This window comes from Ailuropoda melanoleuca, chromosome 1 (genome assembly GCF_002007445.2).
Source record: "Ailuropoda melanoleuca isolate Jingjing chromosome 1, ASM200744v2, whole genome shotgun sequence".
NCBI classification, from domain to species: Eukaryota; Metazoa; Chordata; class Mammalia; order Carnivora; family Ursidae; genus Ailuropoda; species Ailuropoda melanoleuca.
This window is the reverse complement of record NC_048218.1, coordinates 183,923,954-183,946,304: the sequence shown is the minus strand read 5'-3', so window position 1 is coordinate 183,946,304 and position 22,351 is coordinate 183,923,954. Positions and strand designations below refer to the sequence as shown.

The window sequence follows — 22,351 nt, the reverse complement described above, 5'->3', positions numbered from 1 at the left end:
AGATTCTCAATTTTCTTACATAGGAGTCACTGCCTTACACATCTTTAAACTTGTTATTTATTTAAATTAATAAATAAGAAAAAATTCAGATTAATAAAATATAAAGCAAAGGCCAGAAAGATAATTAGTGGTGAAATCAAGAGTGATGAATTTGTCACTGAAAAGTGAATTATAGCCAAAAATTCAGAAATTGTACCAAAAACAATAATTCATTATGAAAAAGAGATACATTTACAAGAAAAGTAATGATTAGACTCTTGGATATTTTGATAACCCAGATAATGAAGAGGAGCAAATTATATGAACACATTGAGAAAATATTTAAAACTCTTCCTCACCTGACATGAACTATTGATATCAGTGAATGTATATATATGTAAAATCACCTGTAGGGCTTTTTAATTTTTTTTTAATGATTTTTTATTATGTTAGTCACCATACAGTACATCCCCGGTTTCCAATGTAAAGTTCGATGCTTCATTAGTTGAGTATTACACCCAGTGCACCATACAATACATGCCCTCCTTACTACCCATCACCAGATAGACTGGTGTAGGGCTTTTTAAAATACAGATTTCTGGGTCCCACCCCAGAGATTCTGAATCTGCAGCTCCAGGGCGGTAGAGGAGGAAGGGGTAATTTGCATTTCTAATTAGTTCCTGGTAACGCTGATGCTGTTGATTCAGGGGCCACAGAGAACCATTGATATTTTTCAGATAATTATCTTAATTTCTTCCTTTTTTCGTTTTGTCTTTATTGTAACAAACTTAGTAGCCTGTTCCATACTTTAAAAAACAAGTGGCTACCACTGAATATTGTCTTATGTTAGTAGTGATAATATTCTGATCATTTGTTTATTTACTCTGCTTTCTTTTTTGTTTGTTTCTTAAATATTTTTTTATTCATTTGAGAGGGAGGGAACAAGAGCATAAGTGGAGGGGTGCTGTGGGGGGTGGTCAGAGGAAGCAGTAGACTCCCTGTTGAGCAGGGAGTCCCACGTAGGATGGATCCCAGGACCCTGGGATCATGACCTGAGCCAAAGGCAGATGCTTAGCTGACTGAGCCACCCGGACACACTACTCTTTGCTTTCCTGTATAGAAATCCTTGTGATTAGAATATGCTTACCACTACATGTTGTGTCATATCAAGTAATTTCTGACCTCAAGGTGTACATATTTGAATTCTGAACAGTGCAAATGAAAAATTATGCCCATGGTCAACATTCTCAAAAATTTGTTTAAGACCTTTAAATTTTTTTGGGTTCAATACATAAAACAAACCTGAAAGTCATTGCATAATGAAAAAGTGTGTTGTTTTCAATAGGGTCCAAATGATCATCTGACTGAGTATGACTATTATGATTATGGAAGGGGTACTTATATTTTATGAAATTGAGGTTTTGGTTAACTGTTCCAGAGAACCCACAGGAATGAGTGAATTTGGGGCATTCGAGTCATCTTTACTTATTTGACAAGATGATAATTGATTCTAGATTAGTTGGCCCTTGTAACTGTCCTTGGCAAGTTTCAAGTTCTACCAGATGTTGGGTACTGCTTTCAGAATGCTCATGAACAGCTTCTCGTGAGTTGTGTGTTTCTCCCCTGCAAGAAAACAAAACTTCCTGTTTCGTTTCATGGAAATGTGGCTCCTTGGGCATTACTGTCTCGTGTAATCCTTTTCTACTCTCTGATCGGGACCGAAACCAATCTGATCTGTGCAATGATTGATGTTGTTGATTTAAACCCAGAACCATACTGATGTCCCAAAGTTAGACCTTCAAAAAAACCGAAACAAAACAAAACAAACCTCCAAACTATCATCTAAGCAGATCTAAATGAAAGCTGCTCTTCCATGGCAGAACACTGCCTCTTGTTTGTCTTTCAAATTTACATATGAAATATAACGTAGAGGTTTTCATATGTTTTACAAAGGAAGATAAGAAATATTTAGTGACGGGGCGCCTGGGTGGCACAGCGGTTAAGCGTCTGCCTTCGGCTCAGGGCGTGATCCCGGCGTTACGGGATCGAGCCCCACATCAGGCTCCTCTGCTATGAGCCTGCTTCTTCCTCTCCCACTCCCCCTGCTTGTGTTCCCTCTCTCGCTAGCTGTCTCTATCTCTGTCAAATAAATAAATAAAATCTTTAAAAAAAAAAAAAGAAAAAAAAAAGAAATATTTAGTGACTCATGGAAAAATCAGACAGTGGTACTTAAAACAAAGTAACTTCCTGAAATGATACTGAATTTGATTATTGCTTCCGAAAAGGACTTTTAGGAAGTGAGTGTGGGACTTCCACTCCTTAGAAAATGAAGTGTACGTATTCCTCCTGCTAAAAACAACTAAAACACCTGTTCATTAGTTGTAAAACAAATGTGAGAAAACTCTGAACGCTTGAGAGAAGGCAGACCAGATAGGCACCTCAGGACACAAAGAAGAATATGGTGATGAGTTCCTTTGGGTTTTTCTGTTTTCTGGTTGTTTTGGGGGGGTGGGGGGGGTGGGGGGAGTGCCTCTTATATCACTGGACTTACAGGTGAAGAAGCTAGTTACCTGGAAATGCCAATAGGTTCAGACTAAATAAATAAATAACAACGAGAAGCATGTTCTTTCCAGCCAAAAGACCAGGAAAGGAATATTCTAGAAAGAAAATTTTTAGACAACAGCCACTTGGCTTCAGTCAGACACCACAGAAAAACTTTGACTCCATCACCATCCATGCTGACAAAGGCCAAGAGGGGAGCCTAGATTTGCACTCCCATCCCACAGTGATGAAGTGCCTCCCTCTCCCCACTGGGCTGGGTCAGAGGAATGGAAAGTCAGGACTTGCACCATTACTCGCCTCGTCCTGGGCTAGTGGAGGCCGCTTGTGGAGCAGTAGGAAGGATCTCTTCCCATGGAGGATCTTGTAGTTCCAGAAAGTACAAAAATATACAAAAACAAAAAGGAAAAAAAAAAAAAACACACTGATGGAGGGAGCCAAAAGGGGCAAAGGAGCCAACTGAAAGAGATCCCAGTGACCAAAACTGGAAAAATTTGAGGAACAAAATGAATTTTTTTAAAACACATGGAATTCTAACCCAGAATACAAGATAAGTTATCAGTGAGTCCAAACTGATGTGCATAAATGATTGAATAAATTAATAGATGGGGATGAAGAGGCAAATTTATGTAGATGCCTGAACCTCAAGGAAGGTACATAAGTCTTCATTAAGTGTGGGCTGCACCTAGTGACTTGCTTATAAAGAGTACAATATGAAAGGGGAAAAAAACATAAAACTTACAGTGCAGAAAGCTCACAAACACTAACTGAGCCAGGTGATCAAGGTCAGCATCAGTAGAAATAAATTATGTTGTACCCTTGACACGTACTTTGATATGATATAGTGGAAATGGCACTTTACCTCTGTGGTTTTCCTCCCCAAAACACTAATTCCCATCTAATCATGAGAAAATCACCAGGCAAATTCCAATAACAACATATCCTACAAAAATACCTGGCCAGGACTTCTCAAGAACTGTCAAGGTCATCAAAACGGGAAATCTGAGCAGCTGTTGCAGCCAAGAGGAGCCCAAGGAGAAATGATGCCTTAACGTAATATGGTGTCCTCACTGAGATCCTTGGGGAGAAAAAGAACATTAGGTAAAAACTAAGGAAATCTGAATAAAGTATGCACTTTAAGCAATTGGTTAATTTATTGTAACAAACATACCATAGTAATGTAAAATGCTAACAATAGGGGAAACTGGGTGCCCAGTGTGTGGTAATTCTGTATTATCTTCTTAAATATAAAACATTCTCTAAAATAAAGACTATTTTTTGAAAGTGAGAAGAGAGCTGATGTTACTAACTAGAACCTAATTAAAAGTCAAATCTAGAGTTCCTGATGGTAACGTCCAGCAAAGCCTATTTAAGAAGGTCTGTATGGTAAATCACCATCCTATTGCACCTAGGTGAATAAACAGTCCAAATATAATAAAGCTGAGATCACTATTATTTTGAACAAGAATAATCTTTTATTTATTTATTTATTTATTTATTTATTTATTTATTTGAGATTACCTTTGACCAAGGGTTGGTGACTGTAGACAAAAATTTTATCACAGTAGAAAACTATACGTGTCTTTCTGGGTCATCAGCTTCTGGTCCTGCTCATTGTCTTTGACCTATTTGTACCTCTTTATAAATTTCAGGTAACTGATGGATACGTAAACTCTGTCTTGTGTTTGTTTGAGACTTAATTGACTTCCTTCTCCATTGTGGAAAAACTAGTCCTGTTACTTATCTGTAAAACTGGACTGAATGCGGTTAGTTTGCACAAAAGGTCAACCCTTACCAAACTTGCAATGCTTTCAGTCTTCTTCACTATCTTACCACAACCCTCCAATTAATGTTTCCAGCTTTTCTCCCTCCCTCCTGACTTGGCATCACTGAGAACAAAACCTGACTCCACAGATCCTTAGAGAGACTCTAGGTTGCCTTGTTGCTGGCTCTTTCCCTCAGGGTCTGAAGAAGCACTGTGAGCTAAAGCCTAATGACAGGATATCAACCTTGAAGGACTCATCAGCACAACAGATTGTGCACGGGCCAGATTTCTCCCCGACAAGTCAGCATCAGGGTGTGTCACAAGGGACCCTGCACTCAGGAAGGCCCCGCACTTGGTTTACTGCTCTATTAATGTTTCTATCTTAAAATTCTTAACCATTTTTGAACAAAGGAACTTAGGTTTTCATTGTGCATTGGGCCTTGTGTAGCTGGTTCTGACTGTGAATAGTACAGTGGTATTTGTGGTGTCAGATAGTAAGAATTCCTGTCCCTTGCAAAGTCCTTCGAACTGGACTAAGAATCAAATTGACGTGAGACAGATTAACTGGAGAAAATCAAATTTAGTAGGGTAGGTACATATAGGGAATCCACACAGACATGGAAATTTCAAAGACAGGCAAAATGAGGTATATATGTCATCCTGAACTAAGGAGAAAAGGGTAGAGGTCTGGGACTTCAGAGAGAAAGGATGCCTTTCACAGGGTGATAAGAAGAGCAGATGTTCAGCCATTAGATGTTTGCCCTACCAAACAGATGGGTTATTCAGATAAAATTTATCTCTGCTGGTAACCCTGGTTCTAGGAAAGACACCTGGTTTAGATTCGTCAATGTAGTTAAGTGAGGGGCAAAAGTTTCTCTTGAGCCGGTAGGGTCTTGCTTGCCTTCAGCTCAGAGTAATCTTCTTGCCAAAGTGGCCCATCTTATGGAGGCCTGCCCTCGGCACCTACAGTGGGTATTTTAGCTTTTCTGTCTACATCTACAAATTAGTCTGTCAGAAAAGTGAGAGTAAATGTTCATTAAATAAAGTTGTGTCATATTTTTTGATCATCAACTTGTTCAGCTTGCAATGCAAATAGTATGTAGTTTGTCACTGCTGTAATGTTACAAATGTAAATATGAATAGGACTCTGGCCAACCATGCATTATGAAAGGACCCAATCAAAGGGTATGAGCCCGAGTCACTCACTTTAATAATGATGTGAATAAAATCTCTGCTCATGGAGAAGATTGTGAGTCAGGTGAAGCACATCTTGGAATCCACCATGTTCCCTTTCTGCCTCTTATCCCCAGGTACTTTCCAGCAGGAACTCAGTCCCTCCCATTTCAAATCTGTCCTCATAATACCATCTTCCGTGTCGTTGTCACTTTGCAATACATTTTCATCAATTAGTAGCTCATTCTGAAATATTTTTATTTTGTTAACTCACTTCTAATTTTGGAATGCAACATCCTCCCCAATAAATTATAAACATCAGATCTGAAAATGACAAAAAGACTGTCTTGAAAGCCTCTAACATTTTGCATGTTGCTAAGTTGTAGCCTTCTATTAAAATGACATATTTACTGGATGGCAGGCCTTTTCCAAAGGGAGATTTGTCCTGATTATTTTAAATTCAAGATTTTGTAAGCTACAAACAGTAGCTGAATTCATGTTAGTAGTACAGTTTGACATTATTTAATAGAAAAATTATTCTCTGATTTCCAAAGTTCTAGATTTTTTTTCTCCAAAAATTTCATTTGTTTGTTTTTATAAACCATGAGTATTGCAAGGGTTGGATTACAAATATCTGTCTCTAATGGATTGCTTTACCCAATTCACATTGGTTTACTTCCCTCCACCCATGGGTACCTCTAACACAAGGGGAGAAGTGTCTAAATTTACAGGATAGCTGTTGGCATAACGTCCCTATCTGATCAAATTTTTACTAGAAAAAAAATACTATATGTGTGTTAAAATAGTAAACCAGCAATAAATGCATAAATGTGTCAGATAGCATTTTGCAGACTATTCTGGGAGATGGAACAAATGGAAGGTCTTTGATGCTCAGGCAATTCACTACTGCTCCAACAGCTCAGGGCCGCCCATACATTGATCCTGCTTTGTGACAGACAGACCTGATCTAAGAAAGAACTGAAGGCATTTTATACTTCTCTTTATTTTTGTCTTAGATAAATTTGCATATTGTGTATCATCCATATGTCCTTGAGAAAAGGTGTTTGTGATATTAGAAATCAAAACACAGAATGTTTTTACATCCAGCACCTCTACTCGGACCCTCATGTTTTTTGAACCCAAGTTCATCTTTCAAAACCAACTTCTTTTTCCTTTTTAATTGCTTGTCCTCTAACAGAAGTTATCATTTACACATACCAACAGGCTGCTTTCTGAAAGAAAACATCCTGTCTTTTTCTCCCACCAGAAAGTATTGCAGCATGATAGTCCTAAAGAGTTAAATAAAATAATTTCTTCCTATTTTCCATGTTACAACATGTACTCTGGCTCAATTTTAAATCTCAAATATGTATCCTAGCCTTCCGTAGCTTCAGTGGGAAATGTATACAAAATGTATTTCAAGAGAACATTGTACCAGAGGCTGATAAACATTTCAAGGATAAAGGTACAATTGAAATGTTCGGTGAGATCTATAGCTTCACTATTCAAAGGACACTAAATGTTCATCAAGTTTACACAGTGATTTTTCTTAGTGTCTCAGATACTTGATCATGTAAGTAGAGGTTACAAAATCCTCTTCAGTGTAAGGTCTCCTGGATGGACCACGCATGTGGGCTAGATGTTGGTGATATTACTTATAGCTGTCACTAGATGGCGCCAGGGGCATCTAAAATAGCTGAGTACCACACATTAGCGTCCTAAAATATTCCTTTATTTCAGCATTTCCTAAAATTGTAGAATATTCCATTTCTGAAAGAAAAACTATTTTTAAAAATTACTTTCCACATTTTGTATACCTAAACAAATGCTTTTCTTTCAATGTTAAAAAAAATCACAGAACTTCATTAGAAATTGTGTTTTTTAACCTATTTAAGCATTGACTACTTTTTTTTCCAGAACTTTTTTTCCTTCTTTCTTTTCTTTCTTTCTTTCTTTCTTTCTTTCTTTCTTTCTTTCTTTCTTTCTTTCTTTCTCTCTCTCTCTTTCTTTCTTTCTTTCTTTCTTTTTTATTATGTTCAGTTAGCAGTGGCTAGCTGAAATAAATAATACATAGAAATAAATAAATAGAAGCAAGGTAACTCCTAGAAGGAAAAAAAAAGAACTGGTTTTCCTTCTTTGCTTATGGACCATTTATGATGATTACTCTACTCGGTAGCATTCTGCCAAGCTGCTAAGGTTGCACTTGTAGTACCTTAAAAGCTTTTTTTTCAGAATATATAAATGTCTACAAGAAAATTAGAAATAGGGGTTGACGGAAGGTAAAGGACCTTATCTAAAGTCAGATAAACAAGTTAATGGTCACACTGAACTCAGCTTTTCAGCCTACATAATCAGGAATCGTTAAATTATAGTTTTTCTAACTCTAAGACTTATTGCATGAAGCAAGCAGTGGAAGTGGGTTGGAAAATTATGGTCTCAAACAAATAGAGTGGAATCCTTCTTTTTGCTGATGTTGGAAAAGTTTCTAATTTCCAAACTGCTGACCTGCCATGAAACAGTTGAAGTTTGTAAGTATATAACTTCCACTAGAATATAGGACTGATTTTTTTCCTGCTCATTTATTATTTAATTAAAGTGTCAAAGTTATGGATAAAGGGAATGTGAAGGACTAGTGTTCACAGGGCTGGCATGGGCTCTCCGTTGGTACAGGCAACAGGATGGGACCGAGAGGTGGGGGCAGGAGAGAGGAGCACAGAGACACACCCACACAAGTAAGCCCAGAAGGATGTTCAAGAAGACAGTAAAAAGTGTCTCTTGAAGACTGTTATACCAGATAATCTCTCATAGTTGACCTCAGGGTTTTTCACAATGCTTTAAAGCCAAATTCTTTGGACACAAATATGTTTTTATTTGTTTTGCACAGAGCTGTTCTGGAAGAAGATATTTTCTGATTAAATAAGTCAAATAATTAAAACCTTAGTTTTGTTATCAAAGATTTTTGTTTAGATTCAACTGCTCATCTATATTTACTTAATCTGAATGCTGGTTTGTGCAAAGAATATTCAAAATAGTGAAAAGTATTTTTTTAATAGGTTGTATGCAAGAAGTTTGACTTCTGAAAAAAAAATCTGCCATTTTGGAACAAAAAGGCAAATGAATGGACATCTTTTGGGATACTTAATAGGTCTTAAAATATACCATATAGGTAGAAAGCACAGATACGCATTTGTCTTAAGGAGTGAGTTCTAGATTCAGAGATTGTTTACTGATTTCTGAAGAATTAGCTCTGAACGCGTAACTAGATACCGAGAAAGTCTGAAACTCTGTTGCTAGATGTGTGATCCTGAGTGGGATATTCACACATTGGAGCCTTGATTCTGTGTCTCTAAAGTAAGGATAATACTTAACTTACACAGGTTACTAAAAGGATTAAGTGAATTTAGATGTCTAGCCCAGATTGGCTTTTACTGGATGCTCAGCCAGTATGATTTTCTCCCTTCTCCCAACTAGCCTACTCAGAGTGATAAGATGTTTTTTTAAAATGAGCAGGCGTGCACTGGGTCAGCTGTACTTAAAAATAACACAACAGTCTTTACTTTGTCAATGGGTAGATTTATTATAACTTTGTAAATGTTCCATTTACAAATTTAACAATGTAAATTTCTTTAAAAACATATAACTACCTGCTATCCATAACCCAAAAGTAAAAATTATGCAAACAGAATATATCAGTATCTCTCACAGTCTTATCGGAAGGCACTGTAAGCGGAAAGCTTTTTGCCTTTATTTCTTTTACTTGTCTGGAAAGTGAAAAGGACAGAGAAGGCAAATGGCACCAGCACCCGTTCCCCCCGTGACACACAGGGAAGCCCTTCCGTACCGTGTAAGACAAAAAGAACAAGACAGTTACTGAAGTTATTTCATTCGGGCTATTGCAATAGCGAAAGCCCTCGGATGAGAAGGGAAGTTTTGCCTTAGACTTTTATAGGGAGGAGCAGACATGTTACAGGTGAGATTTACAGTTGGGACTGGTTTGCAATAAGGGGAACAGTCAATCATTAGCTGAACAGGAAATGTTTGTCTCTGTGTCTGGCTAGTTTTGGGAAGACAAACAGTTCTAATCTTAGCTAATCACTTATGGGACAAAGAACAGGAAGTTGGGTACAGTCTATAAAGGGGAAGCATGTGTCTCGCTTTATCAGCAGTCTCACACAAGAAGGGAAGATCTGTTTGGCCTTGTCACAGGCGAACAAGGGAGTCATCTTTTGAGTCTTATTGGAATCATGAGAGAGTGGATAGCAAACCCTATCTAAGTCACATACGGAGGGTGATTCTTTCCGACAAATTGCTTTCCTAGAACAAAAATGATGAGAGATTTTAGAAAACAAAAAATTCTGGAGATTTCTCAACCATCACTATTTTCTAGAAGCAGAAGGCTCAATCATGTAAAGTTAAACATTGTCAGTTCCCTCTCCCCTCTTCATTCAAGACAAATGAATATCATTAATTGCTGAACAACTCAGAGGTGACTGTAAGTCTCCTGAGTAAGGTGAACCAGAGACTAAGAAATACTCTTGTGAGGACTCTTGCTGGAGTTTTACTTGCAAAATTAATTGGATCATTTATTGAGAGGTAGTGGCACATAAACCAGACATGTCAGTTCTTTTAGAATTGTGGAGGTTAGTCATCTTAAAAGAGGGATGCCTTAAATGAAAAACAGAAATATTAGCATAAAAGATTCAAGTGAAGAACCAGGATTTGGTCCAGTGGATTCCAAGTGTTGGTGGACAGAAATCTTTTGATTATGCATAACTGCTTATTGAGGTTAAGACGTCAATGCTCTTGGTGATATTGTCCGGTCTTGGCTACTTCTCGCATAAGGACAAGCATGATCCAAGCATTTCAATGGACTTCCTCCGTGGCTCAGACAGAGACTTGTTCAGGGAGAAATCATGATCTGCTGTGGTGAGGAGTCCTTCAAGGTTGATATCATGTCATTAGGCTTTAAGCTCATAGTGCTTCTTCAGACCTTGAGGGAAAGAGCCAACAACAAGGCAACCTAGAGTCTCTATAAGGATCTGTGCAGTCAGGTTTTTGTTCTCAGTGATGCCAAGTCAGGAGGGAGGGAGAAAAATTGGAAACATTAATTGGAGGGTTATAGCCAGATAGTGAAGGAAACTGGAAGGATTGCATATTTGGTAAGGGTTGACCATTTGTGCAAGCTAACAGCACCCAGTCCTGTTTAAAGTAGGTAACAGTTTTTCCACAATGGAGAAGGAAGTCAACTAAATCTCAAACAAATATAAGATAGAGTTTATATATTCATCAGTTACTTGCAATTTACAAAAAGGTACAAAACAGTTCACAGACAATGAACATATTGTATCATGATCCTTATCCGTCCTGATCAGGCTTCCACATTGAAAGACTCACTTTAAACCAAACTTCAATTCTCAATTAATGATAGATCTTGATTTTGCCTTTTGAAACACAGCCAAAACGCTATCAAAGTGGTGTTTTTTCTCTCACCACAATAAGTAATAAGTTGAGCTTTGTTTTGTCAAAGGTCCTATTAGTGATAGAATTGGAAAGATGGCATTTGGCGATTAAATACCAGACTCTTAGGAAAAACTGAAAGGAATCTTAAACATGGGACTGGGTCAGGTGTTAACTGAAACTTCTTCCAGATATTGGTCCTAGTAAGTCTTAGAATTAACAAATTGGAGGTTAGTCCCAGTTTGAGAAACAGATAAGGTATTTGGTATTGTATATCAAATAAAATGTACTTACATCTTCAAAGAAGTTGATTCAGTTTAGTTAAATCTGTTTTATGTTATCCTCTATAAAACATGTTTGTGAACCTTTTATATGATGGTTATGAGAAGGAAATCTTCAGGGACTAATCACAATGTCTAAACAAAGAAAATGCTGATTTTTAATATAGTAGCCATTGTGTTACATTTAATTATGCTTAAAATCAGTATAATTTCTCACTAAAGTTAATTTATCAGCATAAAATTTCAGAGGAGTAGCCTCTAAATAATAATTTTAAAAAAATATTTTCTGGGGGCGCCTGGGTGGCACAGCGGTGATCCTGGCGTTATGCGATCGAGCCCCACATCAGGCTCCTCCACTATGAGCCTGCTTCTTCCTCTCCCACTCCCCCTGCTTGTGTTCCCGCTCTCGCTGGCTGTCTCTCTCTGTCAAATAAATAAAATCTTTAAAAAAATATATATTTTCTGGCACTTTGAGGTTATAAGGGATTCTTTAAAAATTAGAGTATGTAAATATAAATACTTCCTAATTTCTACACCGGGAAATTTCTTTAATTAAGATTTTTATTCTGAATTATATTTGAAAAGGGTTTAGGTAATTCCTATTAAATGGTAATATTTATTTGTTATGTAAATAGATGTATAAGAATATATGTTGAATAGACAAGAGCATAAATGAAACTCTAGCATATGGTCATTGGATTTCTAGGTATAACATTTCTTCATAGTGGATTTCTTTGGTTTCATATGTCCATAACGATTCTATCTTTGCACTATAATTAGGCATTTCTACCTAGTTCCAAGCTGATCTCTTCATTCTTGCATGCTCTTTTATTAGCTTTAGTCAAAACTCAGTGCACAGAAAATATTTATGACACAGAGGGAGGAAAAAGTGATTTTAAAAAGATGAAGAAAAGGATAATAAATTAGAGATACCAGCATGTAACTCTGAAATAAAGATATTTTCCAGAAGTATTATAAATGATAATTAAAATGAGTTCTTTGGTATAAGCACAAGCTAAGAAAATCTTTAGCCATGAAATTGTTTCTTTTGTTCCCAATGTTCTGTCAATATAGAAAAGAGCAATAAAATAAAAACAAATTTAAAAAGAGAAAGTACAGCCAGGGGAAAACAATTCAATGAACATACCTAGAAACGAAAACTTGGTTTTCTGTGATGGTTGGGCATTTAAAAACAAGAGTATGTTACAAGAAGATAATTCCTCTCCACCTCAGGCTTTAATTTTTCTAGTTGTGACTGTATCTGGAGGGATAGATTTAACAATTCACTTCTGCTTTAAAGTCGTGGGTGAGGTACACCTCTGACTGAGCTAAAGGGAATTACTGAGTAACATCTGAGACTTATCTAATCACTGTGCTTGTCTTTAAATGTCGGAATGAGTTATTCATTAGTATTTCATGGGTACAATCAACACCACTAAAGGAAGTTAAACAAATTTGATTGATAGTTGTTTAAAAACGTATTTCAAAAGTACTTGCGATTAAAACTGGCAAATTTTCCACAAAATAATCATCAGAACATACTTCAAAGAGATTATTCTACTCCGACATCTTTATTTTCACTGGAAGGTATACTTTCTTTCATTCAAATTCTTCTAATGACATGCAGAAATATATACCTATATGTGCATAAATAGCCATTCATTCTGAGAATATTCTTTGAGTGTCTCCTATGCTGCTGACCAGTGTTTTGGGTGCTGGAGACTTACAGTTAATGATGGAAATCTGCTCCTACCCTCACGGAGCTTCTAGTCTAGAGAAGGACACAACTACAATACACTGTGGTGAAGTGTGATAAAATGGGGGATGTTCAGTGTGATCTGGGGGCCTCCAGGAGGTGCACCAAACAACTCTGGGAATGGAGAAAGGAGCAGTCAGAAAGGATTCCTGGACAATGGAGCAAATAAGGTGAAAAAATAAATAGGAATTAGCTATGCAAGGGTAGGAAGAGAGGACAGTCGCCAGCAGAAATATTCATGAGTCGTATGTATTTGTAGTCTGTAGCTGAAAGCAATCACTACCTGATTATGAGCATTTTCAGAGCAGGAACTTGGCTTTATTTATATATGTAATCTTGCTGCCTGGTTAGGGGTTGGCATTGAACAGGTGTACCATAAACGTTTGATCAAAGGAATATAGGAAAAGATGCAGAGAGTTCTAATGTGTCCAGAAAGCAGACATAAATCTGCTAGGGGATGAGATTTCTCAACACTTTTGTACACTTTATCCTAGTAAGTCAAGCAAGTGAAGTTAATCAGGTCAAGAATGCCAGCAAAACAGGCAAGGAGACCTCTCCTTCAGCATCATGCTTTCTGCTTAGCCTGGTGTAAATCATGACTCAGGTGAGAGGTATTTCTTGTGCTAAGATGGTACCCAGGGCCAGAACAGACCGAAATGAGACAGGTGTGTGTATCAAAGAAAAATCATGGACAAGTAGAAGGAAGTCATGAAAGCAGGAAAGAGTACAAACAATAGGTTATAAAAGAGGGAGGAAAGGAAAATAAAAGTCTTTGAGTAAGAAGTTTAAGAAAAGCAGTGAATAAAAGGATAAACAAGTGAGAGAAGGAACAAAATACTAAGCAACAGGAAGCAAGGTTTGAACATTCATTCCAAGTTAAACTGATGAGAATGACTACAAAGAGAAATACCAATTGAACTTTTGGGCTATCTTATTAAGGACCTAAAATCCTTTGACTAGAAAACATACACCTTTTATTATGACAGGAACCAAGAGTTTCTACAATATTATTGAATCAAATATTTGTCAGACAAATAGATGTTGATAATTGTTGGAAACTATTGCCCTACTTTTTCTCCTTCAAAAAGGATTTTTTTTCCTAACATATATTTATGCCATTTGTTTAACCACAAATAAACAGTCAAATTATTTTGTTTATAACCTCAAACCCAAAAGCTTGTTCAGAACAGAAATATGAACCAGAAATAAATTACATGGTAAATCAAACCCTCATTTTGGGGCTGGGACACTATGCAAAGTGGTTTACAATTTGTTCTTTGCAGTGTAAATGAAAACCCCAAGATTTTGGCAAGAGAGGAAACTTTTCTTTCTTTTTAAATTATGTTTTTGTCTACATGAGAAGCAGACTTCACAAATAGAAATTTTACCATTTTCTAAAAATGTGAAAGAAAGATGACCCTTGAGAAATGGTTATTTTTAAATATCAAAATGTATTACTTAAGAGAAATGCAAATTAAAACTACATTGAGATACTACTCACCATCAGATGGCAAAAATCCAAAGGATTGAAAATCTACTCTGTTGGGGAAGCTACAGGGAAACAGGTCCCCTAACTTAGAGCTGGTGGAACTGCAAAATGTAACAACCCCTAACGAGGGAAATTGGATGGTATCTAATAAAAGTACGTGTGCATTTGCCTCATGACCCAACAACTCCCTTCCAGGAAACTACTCCAAAATATGAAAATAAATATGCATAAATGACTCCTTGCCATTTTACTATAATAGCTAAAGAATGGAAATAACCTACGTGTTTGGTTATGGGACTGGTTGAATAAACTATGGTGCAGCCACATGATAGAGTATTGTCTGTCAGTAAAAACAGTAATAATAATATGTTAAAAACAGTAATAATAATATAACTAATAATAATAGGATTGTCTATATAGTGTGGAGCTATCTCTAGACTATATTGAATAAAAATAGTAAAATAAAGGAAAAGGATGCATAGTGTGCTATTTAGCTTAAAGGGGAAATGTGAGAATACTTCAACATTTTTTATATTTTAGACCATGGAAAGATTATATATATACATCTTATATTTTAAATTATCTATAAAGAAAGAAAGGCAATAAGGTGAAAGAGATATGGAAACTAGATTTCTTAGTATATACAATATTTTGTAGATTTGACTTTGAAACCATGTAAATATTTTACTTAATTTTAAAACATACTTCTTTTTTTAGTCCCTAAATATTTAAAGTAAAGTGAAACAAAGTTGTGACTCTCTTGGTGGCATCACTACACCGATGACTTTATTTTTTTTTTTTAAAGATTTTATTTATTTATTCATTTGACATAGAGAGACAGCTAGTGAGAGAGGGAACACAAGCAGGGGGAGTGGGAGAGGAAGAAGCAGGCTCATAGCGAGAAAGCCTGATGTGGGGCTCGATCCCATAACACCGGGATCACGCCCTGAGCCAAAGGCAGACGCTTAACCACTGTGCCACCCAGGCGCCCCACTACACCGATGACTTTAAAGCACAGTGATTTAACTGTACATTGTTAGTGGTATGTACCCTAAGAACAAAAAAAAGGTCTACAAAATAATATTAAACCGTATTTAAGGAACATCTTATTGTCATGGTAGCATTTGTATTGTAATTTGGAGACTGGTATGTGTATCGTGGGACAAAGCAAATACTTCTATTGACAGGGGTTTTCAGCATAAGAAAAAGGAGGTCCATATATAAGATCCACAAAAATTAAGTAAAAGTCTCTACTCCTGAATTCTGTTGGAAGTACCATGAGTCAGTGTAAACCATAATGTACTTTACATATAAAGGTTAATGAGCTTAAAGTTGAGTCTGGAGAAACCACGCAAATTGAAACAGAGAGAGAGAAAAAAAAAAAGACTAAAAATATAAACAGAGCCTAAATGTCAAATGGAAAAGTATAAAGCAGTCTAACATCAAACACACGTCTAAATGGATTCTGAGGTGGAAAGGAGGGCATAGAGCAGGGAAAAATATTTAATTAAATAAAGACAAACATCTTTCCAAATTCAATTAAAAAAAATCCAATCAGAAATCCAAAAACTTGTCTATCCTCAAGCCAAGGAAACCACATGTAGGCATATCACCGTCAAATTGCAGATCCAAAGATAAACAGAAAAGTTTAGAAGCAGGCAGAGGAAAAAACACACATTGTATTTATGAGACAATAATAAGAATAATCACAGGCTTCTTCTCAGACACTATGCAGGCTGGAAGATAACAGAATGACATCTTTGAAGGGTTCTAAGACCAAAATGGAGGTATAGTCAAAGTAAATATTCTTCCAAAACGAAAGCAAAATGAAGATATATACAGATAAACAAAAGCTGAGAGAATTTGTCAGTAACAGACCAACATTCTAAAGTAAGTTAAATGAAATCCTTTAGGCTGAAGGAACATAATCCTGATATTAAACTATAAGAGAACATTACCATAAAAAAAGGAAATTAGAAACCAATATTGCTCATAAGCATAGACATAAAAATATTTTTAAAAATATATTCACAAGTCAAATTCATTAATTTATAATACTACATTGTGGTAACTAGGGTTTATTCTAGTAATACAAGATTGATTTGATATTAAATATCAAATATGTTCACGAATATAAAAGGAAAAAATCGTATGATCATTTCAGTAGAAGGGAAAAAAGCATTCAACAAAATTCAATACCAATTAATGACTTTTTAAAAACTCCCGGCAAACTATAGAAAGCAATTTTCTCAGTCCACTCAAAGGAATCTTCAAACAAAGAAACAACCCAAAACTATGACAATTTTTCACACTTAACCATGGAAGGATAAAGACTTCCTTTCTAATGTCAGAAACAAGGACAGGATGGCCACTCCTACCACATCACACTTGAGATACTCTTCATGCTGTGGGTGCAGAGCTCTTTCCTGAAGTACTTGTACAGTGCATCTAGCCTGCTGCCCGGGTAGCTCCCTGTCTGCTGAAACTAGCCAATGTCCATTCAAAACCTCAATACCCAGTTCATGCTATGGAAAAAGGAGACTTCGGGGGATGGCATAAACTGTACTGCTTCTCTGTTTCTAAGTTACCACCAATAAGGCCTATACGATATCTACACTGTATAATGCTACTGGTGGATGTCTGTGATCCCTTTGCGTGGGTACTGGATACCTCTTGGAATTTACCTTGCATGTTTCTTCCAGATATGCTCTAAATAATGTTTATGAAGTTATTACGTAATTATTTTTAGTAATAGCAAAATACTGAAAACAATCTACCCAATAGTAGAGTGGTGGTGAAAACAATCACGTACCTCCAGAAAACAGACGGACGGCTATTAAAAAGAATTAAGAAACTCATTATATAGTAACATGTAATGATCTCAAAGACATGTAAAGTGAAAAGGCAATGCAAAGAAAATGTGTGTAATAAAAGAAAGTAAGATAGTTAGATGATAGATAAATAGATAGGCATTTACTTATATATGTATAACATATCTCTGTAAAGATACACAAAAAATGTTTAACATTTGTTCATTCTGGAGAAGGGAACTTGTTGGCAGGGTAACAAGAATGAAAGGGAAATGTTTACTATAAAAGCCCTCTCTTCCTTTTGAAAGGGAAACCATCTTATTGTATTGATCCAATACTAAATCAAGCTGATCCAAAACTAAATCAAATTGAAATTTAAAAAATAAAGAAAAACACCCTTCTCTGAATCAAAGTTATTATGTGTTGCTATTCCTAGCACATGGGGTGTTTCCTGCTGTTATGCATAGGACAGGCTGAGATGTGATAACAGGAATCGAATCTAGACAAGGAGATAAAATAGTGAGAGAAATATCAAGAGAATGAATATTATCTGCCAAGGTCCATGACACTGTTGAGGTAATCTTCAGTGTACATGAGCCAAACTCAAGCACTCTTACAGGAAAGACGGTGCCAGATAGGCATGTAGGATTCCCTTACACTCACTATCCTTTGCTGCCTTGCCACTACAATCCCATCTTCCAGCGCAATACTCCTGCCATGTAAACACAGCTGTCTCTCACTCCTCCCCACTTGACCACATTTTATTTGATGCTTCAGAATCTTACTAATGCAGTCAAAGCTAGCAAGGAAGATAAAGTTGGATTTGGAAGGAGATGGGTGATAGAAGGGAGAGGAAGAAAAGAGTTTTTAGGATCAAATCTGGGAATCCAACCACCAAATTGTAACATAATGTATATAGGAAAATTCATTTCCATTTTCTACACAACCAGCATATATATAAAACACCTTGCTTGGTGATAAATTTTTGGATTTGGTATTATAAGCAAGGGCAACAAAAGCAAAATAAATAAGTGGGATGACATCAAACTAAAAAGCTCCTGCACAGCAAAGAAATCAATCAACAAAATGAAAAGGCAACCTATGGAATGGGAGAAAATATTTGTAAACCATATATCTAATGAAGGTTTAATATGCAAAATATATGAGGAACTCATATAACTCAATACCACTACGGGAAACAGTATGGAAGTTCCTCAAGAAATTAAAAATAGAAGCACTATATGATCCAGCAATCCCACTTCTGGTTATATATCCAAAGGAAAGGAAATCACTCTCTCAAAGAGATATCAGTACTCCCATGTTCATTGCAGCATTGTATATATATATAAAGAAGAAAATCCTGCTATTTGTGACAACATGGATGACCCTAGAGAGCATTATGTTTAATGAAATAAGCTAGACAGAAAAAGACAAATACTACATGGAATCTCTTATCTATGGAATCTAAAGAGGAAGGAAGGAAGGAAGGAAGGAAGGAAGGAAGGTTAGGTAGAGTGGTAGTTGCCTGGGGCTGGGGGGTTGGAGGTCAGGGGGAATGGGGAGAAGTTGGTAAAAGGGTACAACTTCCAGTTGTAAGATGCATAGTTTTGAGGATCTAATATATAGCACCCTGACTATAGTTGGTAAGACTGTATTGTATAATTAAAATTTGCTAAGAGAGTAGATCTTAAGCATTCTCACCCCCAAAATAAAAAATAACAAGTAACTAACTATATGATATAATGCATATATTAATTGATTGAGAATTCTTTCACAATGTATATGTATATCAAATTATTATTTTATACACTTTGAATATATTGCAGTTTTACTTGTCAATTATACCTCAATAAAACTGTGAGGGTTGGGCAACATTTTGAAAGATGCCCTGTTTGTAAAGGAGATTTTTATTTCTATATTTATACTCCCATATGAAGACATAAAGACTGAAGGTTGTAACAGCAAATAAAATCAATGCTGATATTTAGACCCAATTAGTAAAGATGTGTTCATTTTCTTCTTAAAAATAATGCTTATGCTGAATGTCATTTATGCATAGATAATGCTGGTTGGTTTATGGAGATTGTGGCAGAAGCAAAAGATATACTAGCACAGGTTTCAAGGGCCAGCACACAGTTCTAAAGAGCTTCACGTTGGCAACTTAACTTTTTCCTTCATGTATCACCAACACCAAAATATGTGAAACAGATGGTATTGCGTGGCTATTTATAGTTTGTGTTGAAACTTGTTAAAGACAGTTTGGATCATGATTAAGAAATCTTATCACCTCTTAACTGAAACATAGCACCGAGTTTTTCTTAGAAGGTGTTACAAAGGCAGCTGATGATTATAGTCAATGTTTCTTCTTTCTACAGATAAAAAAATCTAAAATCACCAGTGGCTGCCTGGATGCAAGCAAATATACACAGAAACTCAAATACATAAGTACTTGTGTCTACTTAATAAGCAGGTGTACCTTGGGTCCCTGACACATGATAGATTAGACAGACAGGTACATAGCAAGATAGGTTGGTGTGTAGATGGAGAGAGAGACCTATTCTATTTCAATGTATCTTTTTCTGTGATTTAAAGTAGTAGCCATTCAAACTGTTGAACAACTGCTTCCTGTTCTTCCCCTTGATTTATGCTTCTTTGCTCCTTTGTGTTTGGATGAGGCTGTGTGATTAAATCTGGCCTATGGGTTGTGGACAGATTTGTGATGGGATAGCTCTGAGCTCTGTCACAATGCCAGACCTCAAAAAAATTTTTTTTTCCTTTTGGTCCTTGAGTGATCACAGTAAGCAATGCCATTACCAACCTGTGATGAACATGTGGAAAAATAAAGCTGTGTTACTTTGAGGTTCTGATATTTTGCAGGTTGTTCATAACTAAAGTATCATCTAACCTATCCTGACTGATACAGGTCATGCTGAAGTCAATATTGCAATATAAAGCAGCGGCTGATGATTTACCCGTGGCTATGGAGAGAAAGAAAATGCTTATTCCTAGAGAAAGCATTTCCTTCTTTACATGAAGTAAGACAAAAAACAAACAACAAAAAAGTCACTCGGAGGCAAATATCTGCAATGCTGCCCCTGCCCATTGAAGCTAAGAATAACTCTTCTTAGCTAAGTTTGCATGGCTGTCAAAACATGGAAACTACTAGAACTAATTTGAGTAAAGGAGACCAAGGAATCATTAGTTTCTAAGCAAAAGAAAAATTAGAAAAAAAAGACAGGAGAAGAAATATAAGAAAATTAGAGAATCAGTTCAGGACATTGATTAGGATAAAGAAAGAAAAAAGGGTATTAAACTAGAAATGAAATTATTCAAGTTAATTTTCAAGAAATGAAAAATAAATTTTCAGAATGAAAAAAATCCAGAGTCTTCTGCATGAAGATTGAAAACTTACCAAGCATACCATACAGAAATTTCAGAATAGTGGGAACACTGAGAAGATCCTAAAAGGTTTGAGAGAAAACGCAATAGAGAGAAAGAGGGAGGGAGAGTCAAAGGAGGAAGGGAGGAGGGAAAGGAAAGATGAGGGAGAGTAAGAAAAGAAGGTGGGAGAAGGGGAAAAAAAAAGGAAGAGAAGGAGGAAGAAGAAAAGAAAGGAGGGAAGTATTGCAGGGTGGCAGGGTTCTTGTCTCATGGAGTCCAAGAATGAATCTCAAGGACACGAAAGTGTGAAGAGAAAGTTTATTAAATGAAGGCGAGAACAGAAAAGGAAAGCTCTCTAGAGCGAGAGGAGTCCCAAATGGGTTGCCAGTGAGGGTTTTTATGGTCAGTCTTTTATAGAAAAACGACCAAGAAACTTGGTAACTTTCATGTAAATATCATGGTTGATTTGTAAATACCATGAGCATATCCTGTCTATATTTAGAACAAATAAGGTGTTCTTGTAAATATCATGAGCGCAAACAAGATGTTCTTGTAAATATCATGAGAACAAACAAGGTGTTCCCTTCTCTCTGGTTAATATCTCATGTGTAGCTTTTCTCCACATCTGGGATTTCTGTGAGCCTGGTTACATAGCCCCCTATGTGTCTTTTCCTACCTAGCCTCACCTGCCCCTTACTAGAAAGGAAGGAAGGGAGGAAGGGAGGNTGTGTTAAGACGACATGAAGTACTGTGTAAAATAGACCCAAAATATAAAATGGCTCAAATACATGAATTTATTTCTCAGCAGTTCCTCCATATTTAGTAATTCAGGGACTAAGACTTTTCTTCATATTGGGAGTTTCTATTCTCTAGAACCCCATTCTCCTCCTTGTCCAGCTGGTGAAACAGGAAAGAGAATGTGTAGGAAGCATATCCTATTCTTAAAAGACTTAACCAGAAAAGAAAAGACATCATGTGTACTTATATTGCGTTACTACCAGTACAATCATAAATAACTATAAGAAAGACTGGTGTGTAGTGTACCTGTAACACAAGGCATAAGAAGGACAGAATTTTTGGTGACCAGCTAGCAGCATAGAGGGAGCAGTAGGGCCCATGAAGCCACTAGCAGTAAAAAGCCTGATTCCCTTCAGGATCTAAGGAAATGACCCATCTGTGCATCATTTGTATAGTAACATACTATGATCCTTAACCTTGGTAAAGCCATGCTACAAATATTAATTTGTTCCAGCCTATAAAGAGCTACATATTAAATAGAATACTTATGATCCAGGTATTAGGAAAAAGCAGAAAACATGCATAATAAAAAAAAAATGATTGGTGAATCCAAGAGATTCAAAGGAAAAATTGGGATGGGAGGGAAGGGTGGGGGAGAAAGGCACTACACAGAATGTCTAGAATAACCAGAGTTCTCCTTGGCCTGAAGTCTGAAGGCTGTGCTTCTCAAAGCAAACAGAGGGAGCCTTGTGCCCACATAGAACAAGAGAGAATAGCATGATAGCTTGACTGAGGTTAGAAGCAGGGTTAAATTGAAGGGGGGAAGAAAAGACTCAAGAAAATCCGACAAGAAAACCCCATGTTCAGGAGGACTGAAATTAGAAACCCAGTTTGAACCACTGGAACCTAAGAATGGCCAATCTGAGTCAGACCAGGGGATTCAGCAGCCCACTTTTCTTTTGC

At 36.5% G+C, this 22,351-nt stretch overlaps 1 long non-coding RNA gene across 1 annotated transcript in view; it reads right to left on the bottom strand.

Moving 5' to 3' along the window:
* LOC117804350 overlaps window positions 1–22,351 on the bottom strand; it is a 66,379-nt gene that overhangs the window by 25,128 nt on the left and 18,900 nt on the right. The window contains exon 2 of the long non-coding RNA XR_004628693.1: window positions 3,494–3,616. This is a non-coding gene — a long non-coding RNA (uncharacterized LOC117804350). The remainder of the gene's footprint in view (window positions 1–3,493; window positions 3,617–22,351) is intronic.